The sequence below is a fragment of the Marmota monax genome, unplaced genomic scaffold (assembly GCF_021218885.2).
Source record: "Marmota monax isolate L192 unplaced genomic scaffold, Marmota_monax_Labrador192_F-V1.1 WCK01_AAM20220418_F8-fsc00006, whole genome shotgun sequence".
NCBI lineage: Eukaryota > Metazoa > Chordata > Mammalia > Rodentia > Sciuridae > Marmota > Marmota monax.
In genome coordinates this window covers 15,378,075-15,398,993 of record NW_026693712.1, presented here as the reverse complement: position 1 = coordinate 15,398,993, position 20,919 = coordinate 15,378,075, and the positions used below count along the sequence as shown (strand labels likewise).

General features: G+C 38.6%; 1 long non-coding RNA gene across 3 annotated transcripts in view; it reads right to left on the bottom strand.

The window, feature by feature from the left end:
• The window catches only part of LOC124103751 (uncharacterized), a 73,221-nt gene extending 58,347 nt beyond the window's left edge, over positions 1–14,874 (bottom strand). For 2 of the 3 annotated variants that reach the window (XR_009228291.1, XR_006855257.2), the window contains exons 1-3: positions 14,712–14,874; positions 7,509–7,602; positions 5,653–5,884 (exon numbers count right to left, since the gene is read on the bottom strand). This is a non-coding gene — a long non-coding RNA (uncharacterized LOC124103751). The remainder of the gene's footprint in view (positions 1–5,652; positions 5,885–7,508; positions 7,603–14,711) is intronic. The other variant, XR_006855258.2, reaches the window with a different exon arrangement.
• Positions 14,875–20,919: the final 6,045 nt, after the last annotated feature.

Sequence of the window (20,919 nt, the reverse complement as noted above, 5' to 3'; positions counted from 1 at the left end):
AGTGGGCAATAACTCCTCTTCACACCTACACAGGCAAAATTTGCTAGAGAGGAAAGATGTGGGAGAGGGTGGGATATCCATACTAGTTTTAAAAATTATTTTTAATTGGTGAATTATAATTATACATAATAGTAAGCTTCATTGTGATGTATTCATACCTGCACACAGCACAATTTGGTCAATTTCATTCCCCTATACCCCTTCTTTCCCTCACCTCCTCTCTCCCCCTAATCATTATCTTCTACTCTATAGGTCTCCTTTCTATTTACATGACCCCCCTCCCCCCTTATCTCTAGCCTCCACACATGAGGGAAAACACTTGACCCTTTGACTTTCTGAGTCTGGCTTATTTCACTTAGCATGATGTTGTCCAGTTCCATGTATTTTTGTTTTGAAGCACATGGGGTGGGGTTTATCCCAAAGGCCAAGTTTTAAAGATTTTGTATTTTGATTTCTCTGTTGGTTCAACAATGGCCATTCACTTCACTGTGATGTCATGGAATAAAATAAAACCAACAACAATGCAGGTTTCCTTCAGATCACAACCCGAAAGCAGTTCTAGAGAAGCCTGTGATGCCAGCAATGACAGTCCATTCAAAACAATTTGTTCAGTAACCCTGCACCTTTCAGTTAGTTATCTTGCAAACTGAAATACCTGAATTACTATTTGGTAAACAGAAGATTGTAGCTGATATATCAGATTAGAGGTGCAAAGTACTTTCACAACAGAGGGGACAGAAAGGTCCCAGTGGGCTGGGTGTGGGAGGGAGAGCAATCTGAATTGGACCTTCAGGCCTGGAAAGAGCTTCTTAGACAGAGAGGGAGGGAGGGGCAGGATGGGTTATGACAGCGCAGAGGTCAGAGGTGAGGCCATTGATAGTTTCTTCAGCCTGTCCCTGTTGGGTCCCCATGGTAAGAGGAGGGCTCTTTGAATGCCTCACACCCTGTCCCCACCTGTTCCCTCTGCTTGGCAATCATGGTTTACTCCCTTCCTGAATGTTGATGGAATTCATCTGTAAAAGTGAACCTGCGTAATCCTTAAGGGATATTTAAACTGCAAATTCATTTTCCTTAATAGTAATAGTGTAATGTTCTGTTTTCCCAGGATTGGTTTTTGCAATTTTGACACCTCATTTTACCTATATTTTCAAATTTAACATAATTCTGTTTATACTATTCTCATCTTGTTGTATTTTTAGAATGTTTAAAACTTTATTATGTAATTTAAAGAAAATAACATTTAACCATTTTAAGTGTAAGGTTCAGTGAGTTTTGATAACTGCGCTCAAGCAAACAACACTATACTAGGCTGGAAAATACTCCGATTGCCTCAAAAAAAATTGCTCATATTCTTTTGTGTTTAATTCTTGTATCTAGACAGCCACATATCTGTTTACTACAGTTTTACCTTTTCCAGAATTTAATATAGTTAGAATCATGATATTTGTTTTTTGTTTCAGGATTCTTTTAACTAGTGCTATGGTTTGAATGTGTTCACAAAAAGTTCATGTGTTAGAAACTTGATCCCAAATTCATATGCAATGTTTTTGAAGGTCGAATCTTTGAGAGATAATTAGGATTAGATGAGGCCATGAAGGTGTGGTTCCCATTATGGCATTAGCAGTTTCATAAGAAGAGGCAAGAGCGTCCTGCCCTCTGCCTTCTACGATGCAGTATGAAGGCCCTCACCAGCTTTTGATGTCCTTGTTTGATACTGATGTGGTGGTATGGCACCAGCTGGGCAGAAGCTGGTGCCATGCTCTTGGACTTCCAAGTCTCTAAAACTGTGGGCCATATGAACTTCTGTTCTTTATAAATCACTTGATCTAAAGTATTTTGTTATACAACAACAGCAACAACAAAATACAGACTAAGAAGTTAGTATGATGTTTTCATCCATGTTGCTGTGAATATCAGTAGTTTATGTTTCTTTATGGTGTAGAAGTATTCCATTAAATGGATATATCACTTTGGTTTATCCATTCTCTAGTTGATGGGAACTTGGGTTGTTTCCAAATATTTGGCTGTTATATATAAAGACTGCTGTGAACACTGTGTCTTTGTGTGAATATGCCTTTCATTTCTCTTGGGTAGATAATGAGGAGTGGAATTTCTGGCTTACGTAGAAAGTACATGTTTAACATTTTGAAAAATTGCCAAACTGTTCTCCAAAGTGGCTATATCATTTTAATTTCCATCAGCAATACATGGGAGTCCGAATTCCTTTACATCCTTGTCACCACTTGATATTATCAGATTTTCTCCCTATAATTTTAAGAATTGAAGGTGGTCTAATATATCTTTAGGCAAATCTCGTTTTGGTTTTACTGATCACTGATATTGGGTATTGCTCCTGTATCTTCTTTGTGAGGAATATGTCCAAATCATTTGCCCATTGTTTATACATATGCCCATTTTAATTTTTATTGGATTGTTTTCTTATTGAATTATAAGAGTTCTTCATATGTTCTGTATGTGAATCTTTTGTCAGACTCTTATCTTTTTTAATGTCTGTACAATATGTTAATTATGCTCCCTTTTGTATTTCTAATATTATTTATTTGTACTCGTCAACTTGTCATTACATGTATTATAGTTTGTGTATACACACACACACACATATAGTTTGTATTCCACCTTTGTGGAATGTACAGATGGATTTCACCATCATTTTGATAATAATAACAGAAAAAGGAGTCATTCCTTCTTATTAAGGGAGCTATTTTCTCAGGCATGTGGCTTTGAAACTAACAATAATATATACTTGCATATATATATATGTATACACACACACATATATAGACATATATAATACATAATTATATATATATATATATATATATATATATAGAGAGAGAGAGAGAGAGAGAGAGAGAGAGAGTAAAGATTTTTGTTTGCTTAATTGGGCTTCTAGAAGAACTCTTGACCCCATACCCTTTAAATTTCTTTTTATTGTTTTTTTGTCCCAAAAGTTTTATGACTATGTCCCTAAATTTGTGTGATTGCAGTATTATACCTGTATACATAGAAATTCTTAGAGAGTCTCTCTCTCTCTTTAAATATACCATCTGAGGCCTTAACCCATCAGGCATTTCTTCCCAATCTCCCTCTATTGGATAGTTGTTTTCAATTATAAGTGTCATGACTGTATAAGTACTCACTCACCTGTTGGCCTACTTGGCTCAGATCTCATAATTTACCCTCATCTCCTAGAGGAAAGGACTTTTAAAATCCAGATTCTAAGACAGCAGGAATTTGCAGACAATCCCATGGCAAACACTTCTTCACCGCTTGCTTACCCTGCTGGACTTATATTTTCAGCCTCCAAGGAATTCCTTTATATTTCTGCCAGTTGAATGTGCATGCATTTTATATCTGAGTCCAGCACTTATAGGTATGCTGAACCAGTTTGGGGTTCTCTGAACATCCAGTCCAACTTTGACTCAGAACAGAAGTCTCCAATGTTGTTTGGGGTATCTTAAGTTTCATGTGGTCTTGCCTTACTCAAAAGCTAATAGTAATTTTCTATCGCATTCAGAATGACACTCAAAGTTCTCATCGTGGCTTATCAAGCCTGGCAAAATCTGACTTCCTGTTACCTCTCCAACATCCTTTCACACTTTCCTTCTCATTCATCCAAACATACTGGCCTCCTTGCCAATGTTCCTTGCCTGTGGCCAAACATACATGCTCAATCCTCAGGGCCTTTGTGCTTACTTTCCCATCTACCTGGAACTCCCTCTGATTATTCATATAACCATATTGCATATTGTATATTCATTTTGCAGTTTCAATTAATTCATTTTGGTCTCACCTCTTCTGGGATGTCATATATTACTTATAAAAACACATTCTTCATCCTTCTTCACCCTCTTCTCTACTTTCTTCTTTACGACATCTGACACATATTTATTTATTTGTGTTTGTACTTTTGCTTTCCAAAATGCAATCACCATGAAAGTTCATCTACTTCATTCATTGCTACCATCTCAGTGCTCACAATAGTACTGAGTACATGAAAGGTGCTCAGACCTTTGTGGAATGTACAGATGGATTTCACTATCATTTTAATAAAAAATAATGGAGTCATTCTGTCTTATTAAGAGAGCTATTTTCTCAGGCATGCATCTTTGAAAGTAACACTAAAAGAATATCATGTAACACATGGAATCGTTTATTTTTATTAACGAGTGCATTTAGCTTTTGCAAAATGCACAATTCTCAAGCAGCTGCTTAAAAATGAGGCAATCATTTCCAAGCTGTTTCCTGAAAGTACATTTGATAGTGCTAAATATTTATTAAGTGCTGGGATGCTACATTAGGTGCTGGTGAAGAGGCCATATTTCAGTCTAGCCAGTATGGGTCCAGAGAACACATGGAAGAGATGTGGGTTTGGCCTGATCCCCTTTCTGAGAGCCCTGAGGTGATTTTAGAGAAAGGAGAATTATTGTGGGTTGAGTGTTACAGTGGTGCCAAGTGTTCTGCCCATTTCATTTTTTTCTTGTTGCAAAGATAATTTGGATAAGAAGGTAGCAGGGAAACCTTTCCAGGGTTGTCTTGCTGTTCCTGGAACAGGATGCTTAGATGCTTCTAAGTTGTAAGAAATCTAAGAACTTCATATGACAAGCAAGCCAGATATTCCCGAAAATTCTGACTGAACTGGCTCACCAAGGAGCAGCTGAAGTGTGTTTCTGGGATGTGCCTTCATGATTGCTCTCCTGGGTCCTTTGGTTCCTCTGAGTCCTGCATTATTTTGGGACCCAGTTGCTTCCAACTACAGGTCATCCTCCCAGGCCACAGTGACATTTCATACACTCTTAATAGTGTTGCATAGCTTCCATCAATCTCCAGTTACCTGCTCGTCTTTATCCTCTGTCTTGTCAACCACTTGCTTGAAAACACTCTGAGGCTCCATAAAGCTAGTGTTTCAGCCTCATGATTTACCCTCCCTTTGCTTCTTTGTGTAAGTCCAGCTCTTCAACCTGTTACTCTGGTCAGCCCTTGTAGAGCTGAATTGTCTACCACGCCTAAAGTGAATAGTAGGAAAAAGCCATACAGGTGGGGTAACAGCCTGCAGTGGAGAGCTACACTCAGCTTAGCATGGAGCAGTAGAGGCCCCCTGGGCTGAGTGGGTGGGATATATGGAAGAGTGAAAGTTCCTGGCCAAGGCTGAGTGATACTGGCTCCAGACTTGGCTTGAATATAAAAATTGACACTAGCTGCAAACCATAGTGGATCATTTTACCTGTGCATTTAGGAAAATATCTCAGAGACAGTATTCAAAAAAATCAGTACTATACAGGGTGCTTTAACCAGAGTAGGAGCATGCCAGGCAAGTGTTCTACCACTGAGTTACTCTGCCCAGCCCCCTACCAGATGGAATTCTATAACCCAACCGAGTAGCTGTGGTCTCACACAAATGAGGAATATGGGCTCTTTACAGTTTGTATATGAGAAGATATGAGATACAGCTTATATTTTAGCATATCTACCTACCCAGTATATTTATACAATATGTACACATATAGATATATATTACAGATATGTACACATTTTGCAAAAATCTAATTTAATTTAATAAAAACTTACTGAGCATTCAGTATGTGCCAGACAATCCTCTAGAATACAACATGGATCAGAAATAGATCTTACCCTCAAGGAATTCAGTGCAGTTAAATGAAATACAGACTCATTTCTTTACTCCTTCTTGGCAACGGTGGGTCCAATTTCTAAGACACAAGAAGGGCTAAGCCATTCATTTATTGCTTTTGTAACCACATTGCTTTCCAAAGTATTATTTGGCTTGGGTTGGTTGGTAAGTTACAGTTCGGCTTTTTCTTCTTCTTCTTTTTTTCTTTTTCTTTTTTTCTCAATAAGCTTTTAGCTGAAAACAAAAAATTCAAACTCTGTAACTAATTTAAATAATTAAATTATTGGTTAAGGTTTCTTCTATTTTGGCATTTAAGATGGAAATTTTTTTCATTTTGTGGAGTGAAAGTCTGCTTAGTGTTAGATGTTTAAACTAGATTCAGTTCATCTTGGTTTTACTTATCACATATCAGTTTAAAAAGTGTGTGTGTGTGTGTGTGTGCGCGCGCACACACGCACATGCGCATGTGCACACAGAATGAGTGGGGATTACAGGAGAAACAAAGAGTAACATGTCAAAGAACTGATTCATGTCCCAGAGATAATCTTTGAAGGCAGAACATGAACTGAGAAACACACTTAGTGGAAGCTAATCTCTCTAATCTCTTTCTCTGAATAATGAACTTCCATTCACCCAAGAGTCACTGAGTGCCGACTATGTACCAGGCCCTTTGCTAAGCACTGAGGAATATGTAATATAATAAGGAAACTCATTGTATAAACGTATATGGGGGAAGAAGTAATGGGGGCACGGAGAAAGAGAAGATCTAAAAAACATCCATATGGAAAACTTCATGACTTTGATAGAACTTTTCATCTCTGTTTGATGGGTTGTGGTCAGGGTCCTGTCAGCATTTAGCTGAGTGGCCTTGGGCCAGCCACGCTGCCTCTCTGAGCTTAATGTCTCATCTGACAAAAATGGACTATGTTTGCTAGAGGAAAATGTCTACATGAGAAAACAAGTCAAGCAGAAGACCATATAGCAGGACTGCACTCCTCCTGAGTGGAGAATCCTCTAATTCTTCTTGTTGCCCATTTTGCACTTGTAATAGTAAGTCTAAACCTAGGTTCATGGATGAAGACTTTTGTTTTCCAAATTTGGGGGTACTCTTAAGATCATTGGTAAAGTTTTTGGTGTATATGTGCAAACATATTTCTTTAGTTTCACAGTTTTTATTAAATTCCCAAAGGGGTCCATGGCTAAAGCCTGCTGGTCTAGGCAGAGCTTTTTGGGGGGGTGCAGGAGTTGTCTTATTTATCTTGTAACCCAGTACTTATGGCACAGTGCCCTTCACATAGTCAGGGCTCCTAAATTTATCACATTAATAAATGTAAAAATGGATATGTTATTATAATGACAGAAATTAACATTCAAAACAAGTCTGGCTTCATCCTAAGGGTGAAACATCAAATTCTGATGAAACCTGTCACTGGTCATCAAATAGGAAGAGGTGCCAAATTTAGAAGGCCTGCCTACTGTACAGTTTTAAGCAATTGTTTTTAGAAGTTCATTATTTCTTTGCTTATGTTTTCATCTAGCTTGGGGAAGCTCCTTCTCTCCTCTTTGTTGAACTTGCAGATGGTTTTGTTTGTTTGATTGTGTCAAGGTTGAAGGCTGCTCAGTCATGCGAGCCTCCTAAACACTTTTCTGAACACATGGAAAGGATCTGATGAGCATATGCATCTGCCGGGTGCGGGCTTGGCTGGACAGCAGAGGCAGCTTTGAAGGAGCAGACACAAACCATTCAGTAAGTTGCTTATGTCTGCTCTGACTTGATGTTTCTTACCCAAATGTAAATGTGCTAATACTAAAACTTTCCTGACACGGTTGCCTGAGGTTGTAAAGTTTAGACATTTACCTGACAGTAAGGATGATGGTAACAGGAGGAGCTCAGCCTGTCAAATTACATCACAACTGGAGGCAAAAGTATAAGATTGTCCATGGCATCATTACTGTAATAATTAAAAACAAAAACAAAACAACTAGCTGTCCTTCAATAGGAGACTGGTTCAAAGAATTATCACATACCCTAACAATAAATTCAATAGAATGAGGTAGTTGTAAAGTGTTAAAGTTGTATAGACTAAGATACATTTTCAAGTGAAAAGTTTATTGTTTTTAGAAAAGCATTTTTTAAAAATATTTATGAACTCATTTGACATAGAAAAAAGAGTGCAGTAAATCTCATATACTTCACCCAGTTTTCTCAATGGTATTTGAAATATATCTTATGCAACCTACTAAAGTAGGTTGTAGAACTGTATACATGGTAGAATCCTATTGTGTAAAAGTAAAAATAAATACATCAAATTATCAGTGCTGAATATCTCTGGAGAATGGGAAATAATATGCAGCAAGGGAGGAGAAATGAGGGACTTAACATTTTAATTTATAAATATGTGTACTACTTAATGTAGCTATTTCAATGTGTATTTATATAGATGTATACATATTGATATGTAGATAAAGATATATACATCTATATATATACACACACACATATACATACATATATACATTTATATATTATATATAACTTTTGTTTTTTAAAATCTCTCAAATAATGAATTTGAGAATAATTCCTATGATGGCAAATCCATGCAAATTAATTCAGATTTTAAATAATGAGTTATTCCAAGATTGACAGATTTTAAAATAAAATGGAAGCTATAATGCAAGACTGTATTATGACTGCTTGATGCCTACTCTTCTAGAAGTCACCAACATAGTCCTCAGAGAATGTGTCCTGTGAGACGGCTTTGCTCATGAACCACAGAGTGTAATTCCTGTGATTTCATGGATGGCTGGACCCTGTAGGCAAGTCTCGAAGTACATTCTTGGAAGCCAAAATATAAGGTAATTGTTAAGGCCCTTAGTTTCTATATTTCAATGTAAATTTATTGGTAGAATTATGCTTTGACCATTTCTCCCTAAGCCAACTTTTGGATGGGCTAGAACCACTGGTAGCTGGAGCTGAAATCCGGCCTTGGTATGCAATCTTGACTATTTTAAGCTCTCTGATTCCCCATGTGCTTTTTATCAACCTTTCTCCATTCTGCAACTATTTGAATTATCTGGTACATGATCAAAAATGCATTCCCAGCTGTATTGTACCAGTCAGTCATGGGTGACGGGGCCTTCCCATATCATTTCTCCTTAAGCTTCAGTGTACGTATTTGTGCTCTTCGTCCTATCTATTTGGAATGGTCCCAAATTCCACAGGCTGTTTCATGGTGGGGGAGGTAGGGTGGCAAAGGGAAAGTGAAGGAAGGCCACTGCTACTGGACAACCAGGGTGTATAATGTAACCCTCAATTGGTCACTTCTAGTGTATTAAATATTTGTTTATTGAGTAATTTCTCTCTGGCACATTAGGAGGTTGTTAATGTTAGAGAGGAGTAATTGCTGTTTCTGTGATTAAGTTGAAATGAACACAGGCACATAGTTAACAAGACATGGTATTTATATGATATTTGTAAGTTATATAAATAAATTTTCTTCCTTGAATGTTAACCAGAGGCATATGAATCATTCATAGTGTTTATGTGACTGAATGAATGCTGATTTCTTAAGCAAAATTAGCAAACAAATTGATTCATATGAAGAATACTGTCATTTCTACTTTCCATGTTGCAGAACAGTCACAATTAAAGGAAACTGAAAAATATCTTCTTCGAGTTCCATTAGCAACATTCCCATTCCCTGAAAGACACACATAGACATGCGCAGACACATATGCTCAGGTTTCTGTTATAACTTCATCCATGTGTTGCGTCAGTTCATCCATTAAGCCAATATTTACTGCCTGCCGTCCATGTGCCAGACTCTGTGTACCAGGCTGAGGATACAATGGTGAGCAAAAATAGACTCAGGCTCTGTTCTCAGAGGTTTTACACACTCTAGGGTGGAGGTTACCATTAATGAAGCATTATTCAAATAATTATATAATTTCTGACTAAGTTGAATGCTCTGAAGGAAAAGAATAGTTTCTGGAGAATGTAAAAGCTAAAAGCCTGATCTAACCCAGGAGGCATAGGATAGGAAATCCTGCAAAACTGCTGCTTGAATTGAAATCAGAAAGATGACTAATGGTTAACTGGTAGAAGTGAGTGAGTGACTGACAAGTGAGTGTGTGGCTGGTGAGTGTGTATTTGTGGACAGGTGTATGCATGGTGAGGATGTGTGGGGGGCATATGTGTATGTGGTGTGTGTGTGTGTGTGTGAATATGCATATGTGGTGTGACTTTCCAGCACTGGTACTATATGTAAAGGCTCTGGAGTGGCAGGGAGGACAAAGTGTCAAGGAATTGAAAAAATGACATTTAGGTAGACCACAGAGAAAGAGGGTCAAGTTGTTCAGGTTGAAATTAGAAAAAGGAAGGTCCAAATGTTCAGGGCTTTGGAAACCATGGCAAGAAATATATATAAAGGGACAACTTTGAAGAATTCTAAGCATGATTAGATATGATCCCCTTATCTTACCCCTGAAACACACTACAACAAACAAACAAAAATGCCCAAAAGTCATTGAGGGAAATGTTTAAATATTTTAAAAACAAGTCCATTAAAATCATCCCACATTCTTGTTCAGAGTCTTATGTACAACCATGGTAAAACAACTTCCAAAGATGTTTCAAAAATGAAACATTCATTTATTTATGTGAACTATTTATCAAAGAGTTCCTTCACGGAGCTCTTTATGAAAATGAGACACTTAAACATATGTACATGTCTACCCTGCAGACATCAGGAAGGTGGCTACAAAATTCCCAGCTGGACCTATAAGGCTGCCCAGCTTGGTGCCTGGTTTGGTCCTCTGTAGTGCTCGTATTAAAGTTGCTAGAAGTCCACTTCTATGGGGACAAATGGGAAAATCAATAGATACTGGATGTGTAATGCACTGAGTTAGAACAATGCCAATTCCTGCGGACATTTCTGGACCTCCAAAACATCGTTGGTATAAGAGAATTCCTTGCACGTTCACTCTGTTATCTGATTCACAAAGAATTCCGATGATTAAGATGTGTTTTATGTGACTTCTGCCTTGCAGGAGCATTTGGCCTAAGAAAACACCACAGCCTGTCAATTGTTTTCATGAGTTGCCCACTTTCTGCAGAGGCACCCACTTCAGAAAGCCAGTATGCTATAGTCAAGCCTGGTGCCTGGTGTGACTGAGAGCTTATGTTATTTATTCAATCACCATAGCTTTATGGTTTGAGAATGTTGACAGTGACACGCATCCACCAGTCACCATGGCAGGGATTCAATAGCCCACTGTGCCACAGAAGGGCACGTCTTGGCTCTAGAGAATGAAGACTTTCCAAAACTTGTAAATGAACCCTTTGTGAGCTCAGCCCAAACATCCATGTCACAGAAATGAACATCCCAAATAAGACCCATCGCAGGGGGCTGGCTGGCCAACAAATTCTGAACAGGGAGATTGAAGAAAAAGGAAAACATGCTTCATATACATGTATGAAAACAGTCTCCTCTATTACAGCGTTTGAAATCAGGACAGTCAAATGACAGCAGGTCTTTGAGAACAGTCATATAAAAGGAATTTTATTCCTGATTTGTAAAACAATAGTGTCTGACTTTAGCAACAAATCTGAAGAGAATCACTTTGAGAGTCAAGAATAGAAGAACCCTTAACTCTGAAAGAAAGTGCTCCTTATGAATATTAATCAGATGGGCCACACAATTCTGTAAAATAGGAAAGCTGTTTCAACCCAACTGGGCAAGTCAATTGACAGCTGTAAATACCTGTGTACCCAGATCAGTGTTAGGAGCAGAGGTGTTTTTTTTTTTTGTGTGTGTGTGTGTGTGTGTGTGTGTGTGTGTGTGTTGGGGTGTAGAGAGTGGACACATTTGTTCATGAGCAGGAAAAGCACTCCCTCCACCACAACCAGTTATTTTTTTGACAGAATGGATGAAACAGACTGCTGTGATGTCATGGAAACCTGGCTGTGGAAACCTTACAGAAACACCAGGAGATAAGGGATGAAGTCGTGAAGAAAGCATCACAGAGAGACTGCTACCAACTGTCTGAGAGATGCTAGAAAAATAGCCCCTTTTATTTTCCTATTTGTAGTGATAAAATCTCATTATTTGGAAAGTCATGCTTGCAATTCTGCAGCTTTTCTATACCAATAGCCAATAAACAACTTGGAAAACAGTCACTCACTCACTCATCTTGAACTCATGGTCCCCCAGAGGGCTGAGGGACCAAAGCTCACCTCAATACCAAATGCCTTCCTTCAGTGGCCATGTCCAGTAGGTCAGCAAGTCCCATTGGTGGATCTGCATCCACTTCTTGTCATGGCTACCTCTAGGCCCCACCCTTTACTGCCCCCAGCCCCAGAGTCCCCTCATAGGTGCTTCCTTTGCCCTGGGTGGATTTCCCCCCCAGCCTCACCTTCATGTTCATTTGTGTGATTCCTGCCTCCTCCTTCTGTTCTTTTCATTTTAATTCATTCACTCACTCATTCAACAGATATTTATTGGAGACCTACTCTGGACCAGGCACTTTTCCAGCTTCTAGTGACATGGCAGTAGCAAAAATAGATGAGATCCCTACTTCCACAGAGCTGGCACTCCAATGGGCACAGGAAGGTATAAGTAAATAAAGCAAATAAGAATGGTATCTCCTGTCTCCTGAGAAGACAGACAATCCATTATCCCCTCAGCTCCCAGTGTGAACTTCAAACACCAATCAGGCCAGGTCAGTCTCTGACAAAAACCTTTCAATGACTTCCTGTTGCACTTAGGATAAAATACAACTTGTAAACGTAACCTACTCACATCAGGCCATGAAAAGTGTTATTTTGGTTTAAAAATATCATTAGTTGAGCAAATAAGGTATCAGGTGTACTTTATGAAAAGCAAATGAATTTTCCAAAGACTGGGTGCCCTCTCCATTTCTTCATTTTCAGTATTTTCAGTGGAGAAATTGAAGATGCATTTTCTTTTGACCAATGTTTTTTTTTCCCTTAAGTTTAGTCCATTTTTTAAAAGGTGGGTTTCTTTTTGATTATCAGGCCATATCCTGGAAAACTGCTATTTGACAAGTTATTTGATCTCTCCAAGCTTTAATTTTCTTATCTGTAAAATGGGAATAGTCATATTTTACCTCATATATTTGTTTGATGAAAAGACATAAAGGATATAGTACCTGCCACAGAATGAATTGCTTAATTAGATGTCCTTTCCTTTTTGAGTGAGTAAAATAGCACTCATCCTTTATTGCTGTAAATAAACTTACAGACATGGGAATAAGAGAACGTCACTGAAGTAAGAATAACATAATTATCTACTCCACAGAACGGTAATGGTTGTTGAGGTTTCTACAGCCTGGGTCACTGGCAACCTGTCACAGCAACTGAGCTGACACGGAGCCTCTGCAGCAGGTATTTTTGTGCAGTTAACCTTCTCTGAGCTGGTGGTTATGCAACATGTTTGTTCCCTGGGCACACATTGTTCCCATGAGGCCAGCACGGTCACTAAAAATCTTACCTACTTTAGAATCTTCCCATTTGTAAATACCACACTATGTCATCAAAAGGCTTCTGGCTGGGCAGAGGAGCTGAGCCACTCCTGGGTTGAAGACTCCCCTCTCGCTCATGTGGCACTTCCCGAGGGAGAGGTGGCACTTCCTGAGGGAGAGATCTCTCTACCCAGCCTTAACCCTCAGTGGCCCTTTAGCTGCCTCACTCCTGCAAACCTACTCTGCATATGCTTTCTTTACCCACTTTTTCTGATCATAAATGTAATATGGGGGAGGGGGAAAGAGAGAAAGAGAACGCACACGTGTACACGCAAGAATACACAATATAGAATAAGAATAAATAATAAAGATCACTAATCATTCTACTCTCTTTCTACCTCTAAATAACAACCTGACTTTGATTGACATTGGTTTATAGAATTCCAGAGCTTTTTGTATTCCTCTACATAGGCATATTAAGCAGTTAAGAGCATGGACCATTAAACAGGACTTGCTGGCTTAAATCCTAGCTGATTTAAATCAGAGGGGAGTCAACCCAGGAGTGGCTTAGCTCCTCTGCCCAGCCAGAAGCCTTTTGATGACATAGTGTGGTATTTACAAATAGGAAACAGGACTTGCTGGCTTAAATCCTAGCCAAAGGGAAATTACTTTTAGCTTTTGTGCCTCAATTTCTTGACCTATAAAAATTAGAAGTTTTCCTGCAGTATTGTCAGGATTAATAAAATAATACATGTAAAAGGGTTATGATAGTGCCCAGCACATAGCAGGCATTCAATAAATGCTATCTGGATGTAATTACATTTAGAAATTGAATTGGGAACACTTAACTGTGTGACCTGGGGAAGAGAAGATGAATGTCTCTTGTTCACAGGGAATTTCTAAGAGCACACAGGAGATACCAAAAAGCATTTGTTAAATGAATGTGAGTGAACCAAAGAATGGTGAACAAAAAATAAAATGCAGCTGAGTAGGTAAGTGACAAAAATGGGCCATGGTAGTGTGAATGCAGAGGAACCCAATGGAAAATTTCTGGATGAGGCAAATCTTTGGGTCTTCGTGATTTTTCTAGAGATGTTAGTAGGCTGTGCACTAGGAACTTGAGTCCTTCTTGGTGGGAAGAGTCAGAACACAAAACCAGGAACTGTTTAGCCTGATCAGTAACTGACCAGGGAGCTCCAGGCCTCCTTCTTTGTTATACTGTGTCTCCTGCTGCTCAAATCCCACACTTACCTTTTTGAAGGAGCTGAAGGCTTCTTCCTGAGTCTGGCCCCTCCTTTGCTATGTGAGTAGAAGAGGCTCCTAATCTGCCAACATGAGAATGCTCCCCTGTTTCTTGGACCTCACTGCCTCCTGCTTACTTGGATTTACTTACAGTCTTGAAGAAATGGCAGGAACCAGTCACTCCCCATGAGGTCTCTGAAAAATCTCTGCAGGACTTCCAACAAAATGTCCCTTCTGATTTTTCAACTCACACCAGGAAACATTAGTAGCTGATAGGCTGCCCTCTGTTTTGGGGGAAAGGCAGTGTTCTAGAATGAACGAAACGTTAATGTTTTACCTCCTGGAGTTCTTAGAAGAGAGCAGTCTTGGGGGCTTGGAGAGGAGTGTGAAGGGGTGTGTGCGCCAGAGGTGCATGGCAGAACCGGCCAGCCGAGGGCCTGTCTGAGGCAGCCATGACACACTGCTCGCGGTGAGGGCTGTTTTCCACACTTGTCAATGCCATTACATCACTCTTTTCCAGTTACAGGAAATCCAGTGTGTGCTGGCCACAGTATTTCCCTGAGATCCAAGGCAAACAAACCGGCCCCTCCTCAGCCCTAGAGGCTGATGGGTGGAGGAAAAGGTAATTAACAGCATCCCTCTGTTAGGCTGAGAGGCTAAGAGGAACTGGCTGGGCAGGTGGACAGTGCTTTCTGAGTGCATATGTGACCAGATGTCAGGGACAATTTGACAGACTACAAGCCCTGGAATCCCAGATTTATAACTTACTAGCTGTTTAAGCTTGGTTAAGACCCTTGGACTTGGCAGGGCTCAGATCCTTCATCTGTAAAATTGGGGAGGGGAGGGTTATAGACCAATTTTCTTCTCTTTTTTTTCCCCCCTTCTGTTACCAAGAATAAAATCCAGGGGTTCTTAACCATTGAGTCACTTCCCCAGCCCCTTTAATTTTTTTTTTCCATTTACGGACAGGGTCTTGCTAAGTTGCTGAGACTGGTTTTGAATTTGGGATCCTCCTGCCTCAGCCTCTCAAGCCTCTGGGATTATAAGCATATGTACCACTGTGCCTAACAGTAAGAACAATTTTCATGGGACATTTGAGAATTAAACGAGAGCACCCACTGAAGTGCTTTTTTTTTTTTTGAGCAAAAGTTTTTTGAAATAAAAAAATAAATAAATCCATACCAAAAGGGGCAGAAACCCTTAGTGAGCAGCTTGATGAATGTACAGAGGGAATGTGCCCAAGTCCCCGCTACCTATATCAAGACCACTAGCAGCTCACAAAACCACCTGTGCTCCTTCACAATCACCACTCCCACGATTCTGACTTCTACCACTAAAGATCAACTTTTTAAAAATAAGTGAAATTATTGTCGTAAACCACCATCCACATGAAAATACAGAACATTTTTTGAGCAAACCAGATGGCTGTCCATTCTACCCAAAGACAGCTGCTCTTTTGACTTACCACAATGAATTTTGAATTTGAATTTTTATAAATGGAATTGTGCAGATTATCATATAGTATATGCTCTTCTGTATCTATTTGTTTTTACTCAGTCATGTGCTTGGGAGATTCATCCACATTGCTGTGTGGAGCAGACACTCATTTCTTCTCCATTGCATTATGTGGATATTCTGTATTTGTATATTTTCTTGTTAATGAGTATCCAGTTCTTGTTAATGAGTATTTTCTTGTTAATGCACATCCAGTTTTTTTGCTATTACAAGTAATGCAGCTGTGAACATCATTGTACATGTCTTCTGGTACATCACATATACACATTTATGTTTGTTATGTATTTGAGTGAAACTGGCTGCATCATAGGGTTCATATGTGTTCAGTTTTAGTAGATAATGCCAAAAAGTATCAACATTATAAAAATTTTCCTGCTAGGAGAGTCTGTGAGAGTTCCAGTTACTCCACAACCTCACCAGTGTTTGAGATTACAAGTTTTTTTTTTTTTAATTATCTATTCTGATGAGAATGTAGTATTATATCTAGTTTTAATTTGGGTCCCCTGATGAGAAAGATGTTTAGCTCTTACATTGGCCATTTTCATATCCTCCTTTGTGAGGTGCCTGCTAGTCTTTTTGCCCAGTTTTCTATTAGATTACCCTTTTCTTATTGATTTATATGATTTGAACAAATATATTCTGGATACAGATCCTATATTAGATATGTGCATGCAAATATCTTCCCCACTCTAGAGTCTGCCTTTCATTCCCTTAATATCTTCCAATGATCAGAAGTTTTAATTTTTAATATTGTCTGATTTTTTGATATTTTTCTCACAGCTAGTGCTTTTAACATCCTGTTGAACAAATCATTCTTGTCCCAATATGATGAAAATATTTTCCTAGGTTAACTTCTAAACGAGTACTGCTTTTCTTTTCACAGCTGAAGTTGATTTTTTGAATGGTGTACAGGAGGGGAGCCCATATGGGAACCTGACTGACTCAGCACTGTTTGTTGTAAAGGCCATCTTTTCTCACTACAGAATAATGTCACAAGTCTGGTCACTGTGTATCTGATCTTCTCTGGATTTCAACCAATTGGTTTATTTGTTTTCATGCCATCACTGCACTTTTTAAATTACTCTAACCTTATAATAAATTTCAAGTCTTCCAGCTTTCTTTTTCTCCAAGTTTGCCCTCCCTAACACCCTGCCCCCCGAACCTTGCTAAAATTTTGATTCACATTGCATTGAACCTGTGGACCAATTTGGGAGGAAAAATATTCCTTTGATCAATAAATATGGTAGAGCCCTTCATTTATTTATATCTTCTTTAAATTATTTTAGTAATGTTCTGTGGTTTTCAGTATAGACATGTTATGCATCTTTCTTTAGATTTATTCTTGCATATTTTATGCTTGTTTGATGCTATTACATTTAAAAATTTCATTTCCTAATTGTTGCTAGCATAGAGAAATATATTTTGGATTTTTTTCTTTTTTATACTGAAATCATATCTACCAACCTCATTAAGTTGTTATTAATTTTAGTAGCCTATTTGTAAATTATTTAAAATTTTGTATACATTATACTATACAAATAATGACAGCTCAATTGCAGTTTGGGGGGATTTATAGTACTTACATTTTTAATTTCAGAAGTAGATACATTTATGTAAAGTAAAACCTAAGTTTTTCATCCTTTTTAATATTCACCTTATAATTTTGTGATTATGTTTAGTAAACAGACCTATGTCTCAAAAGCAACACCTACATCTATTAACAGAAAATTCAGTTTCCAAATATACCTCCAAAATTTCTTACATGGAAAATAATTTTTTCTTTCTTTCTTTTTTCTTTTTTAAAATCAAGGTGGAAACTAATCTTCAAGGACAAAAGTACTAAAAAAAAGAATTGCAAATTTGCACATTTAGCAGTAGGAATCCTATCATAGTGCAATGATTTCATGTAATTTATGATTGGTAAATATTTTTCAGAAGCTGTTTTCTACCCAAATGTAATTAGACACTTCATTCAATATAATTGTCAATGTCAACTGAGAATCTAGCATGTAGAGAAGGAATGGTAAGTATATGATATATGGCCTTCATACCCACCTCTGGTAATCAAGGCAGACATTGCTAATCAATCATGACATTCTTCTAGTATGAAACCCAGAAGTGGCCTCAGAATCCTTCTCCATGCAGGGTCCCAGCAATCACTACCACCAACTGATAAGATTGGCCATCCTTAACTTAGAATTTCTGGCTACATTCACCTTCATGATATTCTTAAACCTCCTAGAATCCCATTCATTTCAATGTAATCTTCCTAATTTTTCCTCTGAATTGTCTGGAATTCTGTGAGCTGTGATTGAATCATGCCACATTTAAAGTAGCATCAAAGAAGGCAAGTGGCTGGTTGCCTGGCTCTATCCAGCAGGCCTGCTTGAATTGTCAGTTCCTTAGTGAGGTAAGCTCAGGACAGGTCCTACATCTCACCTTAGCAGTTTTAAAAACTTATTTAATCAGCTGACCCTGAGTTGCTCAAGCTTCAGGCACTAACTCATAAAGAAACTAACATGAGACAGATTTATAAATCAGAATGCCAATCAGCTGATTTGTAGTGGGAACATAAAACTTTCCAAAAGGGTAGAACATTGGTTTCCACTGCTCTGGAGATTTCTTCCCTTGTACAGAAACACCTGGGAAACTAAATTAGGAATTAGAAGTTTGGTGGTTGTAGGCACAGACTCTGGAGGACCTCAGAATGTAGGGCTTGGTGATTTTAGGCAAATTGTATTTAGCTTCTAAACCTCAACTTATAGGGAGCAGTTAATAACAATTACCTCTGAGGATTGGTGCATTAATGCATACAGGTCATTTACTAGCTTGGGATCCAGCACACTATAAGTAGTCAATAAATGTTAAATAATTGGTATAGACTCAGTACAAAGGGCATAGATTGTTTTTAGAGGACTGTGTTGTCTATACCATAGAAAATCTTTGAACTTCTACTCCTTTCTAGAGGCCAAAGTCATGGAGTTCATCTAATAAAGTAGCTGTTACTTTCTGTTGAATAGTTTTGAATGAATGCTAATAAATTCTGAAACACTGACTCTCTATTCCTTAGATTTCATGTCCATTTTCACCCTCTTCCAATAGCAGTCACCATAAGGTTAGATAAAATAAAAGGACTAGGTTATTTATTTTTATACCAACTTATTTATATTGGTCAGATTCTAACCCTGAGGATATAGGCTGGCCATCTTGTTTAGACAACAGACTGAGAATACTTGATCTTTTGACTGGATTGAGGAAACTCCTTTGATAAAACTTTGGAGGAGTTAAGGAAGAGCACCAAGGTGCAGGAGTGAACATTTTTATTGTGTTTTTACTGGAGATGAATGAAGAAGGAGATGTGAATGTTTCCTGAGTGTCACCGTGTGTCCCAGGTACTTCACACGTGCCTTCTCACTTCACCTTCATGACAATTCTTTAACATGGGTCTTTTCTTCCACACTTTATGAACAATGTCTAGAAGGTGTGAATAACTATCCTGAGACCCCACAACTAGCAGGTGGTGGGTTTAAACAGCTGGTGGACTTGAACCCAGAGCAGTCTGATCTCAGAGTCTGTGCTCCCTCTGGGACACCTTACGAGCTATGTTTAGCTGAGTTCTTGGAGAACGACAGTGCTTCTTACCTATCTCCAAGATTATAGTTTGAAGACCTGTACCTAGTAGTGTGATCGCAAAATCATGGGCCATTAAAATAAGTAGTAGAAATTAGTTCAGGAGTTACAGAATGATATCCAGAGGGGGAAGGAAAGTGTTTAAACCAATGGTTTTCAGACGAGTGTGCCAGATTCTCCAGGAAGGTGGGATCTTACCTGGAGTGATTCATTCTATCTAAGGTGGCCTAAGAATCTACACTTCTGACAGTGTCACAAATGGCACTGATGCTGCTAGTCCAGAGATCCCACTGTGAGAATGGAGTAGACAATGGGACAGAGAGTGAAATACAAAATAGAAGCTTTATGTTCCTAATAACTCCATGTCCTGTGCTTTATAGGATCATGATCTTGCTGTTACTTTTTTTTTTCCACAGGCTAATGTGTCCTTTGATTCTGGGAGTGGGGGAGCTAGGATTGAACAGAGGAAAGGCAGGAAGACCAAGAGGGGAAGAAGAACCTGGTGATACACACAGCATCTTGGCAGGTACCTGCCAGCATCCAGGTTGCCCTTTCCAGAAGGAGAACTGACTCTGGCCTGACCTTATTCAGGGAAGGGGAAGCATATTAGAGGAGTAGAGGATTGGCTAATCCTCTTGGATCATTTAAAGTAAGGGGAGTGGACAGCTGAACCTCCAATGTAGCAGGACCTTCAATGTAGCCAATCACAGAACTGGCTCTTGAAACACTCACTGATAAGATTGTTTCTGTACTGATATTCGAACCAAGACAAGCCAAAGCTTTCCTATTACACTGCTTCCCATGAAACCCACAGATTGCAAATCTGTAATCCAATGAATTGCAAAATAGAAGTAAAACTGAAGAAGAGACTCTTTGGACCCATGGTAGACTTGGAAATTTACCTGGGGAAAAGGAACATGAGAAGGTGAAGCAATTTACTACTTTTTATTCAATATTCAGATTTCAGGACTGGAATTTGGTTTGAAGTAGATAGGGAAAAATATCTCCTTCTTAACAGATTGTCCTTGGGCAAAGAAGAATGTCAACAAACCCAAGCAAAAAGCTTTATCTTCCTTAGCAGAGGTGTTTGTTTTGTATCTCTGTAGCCTCATATATTGCTTTAGGTATAAATAATAATGAGAAGCCTTCTTTTCTGGGCCCCAAAGGAGAAATGTTGGTTTTAGGTGTTTTTAGTCATTCTGAGAGGCAATGTGATGTTAGTTTATAGTTACCAAGCATTCTTGAGCACCTATTATGTGCCAGATAATAGCACCTATGCTATTAGGTGCTAGTAGTACCAGAAGTGAAAGAATCATTGGACCCAAATATTAAGACCTGGGCTTAAGTCTGTTCTCTGTGACTTGCTGGCTTTGTCTCTTCACTTTCTAGAGCTTGAGTTC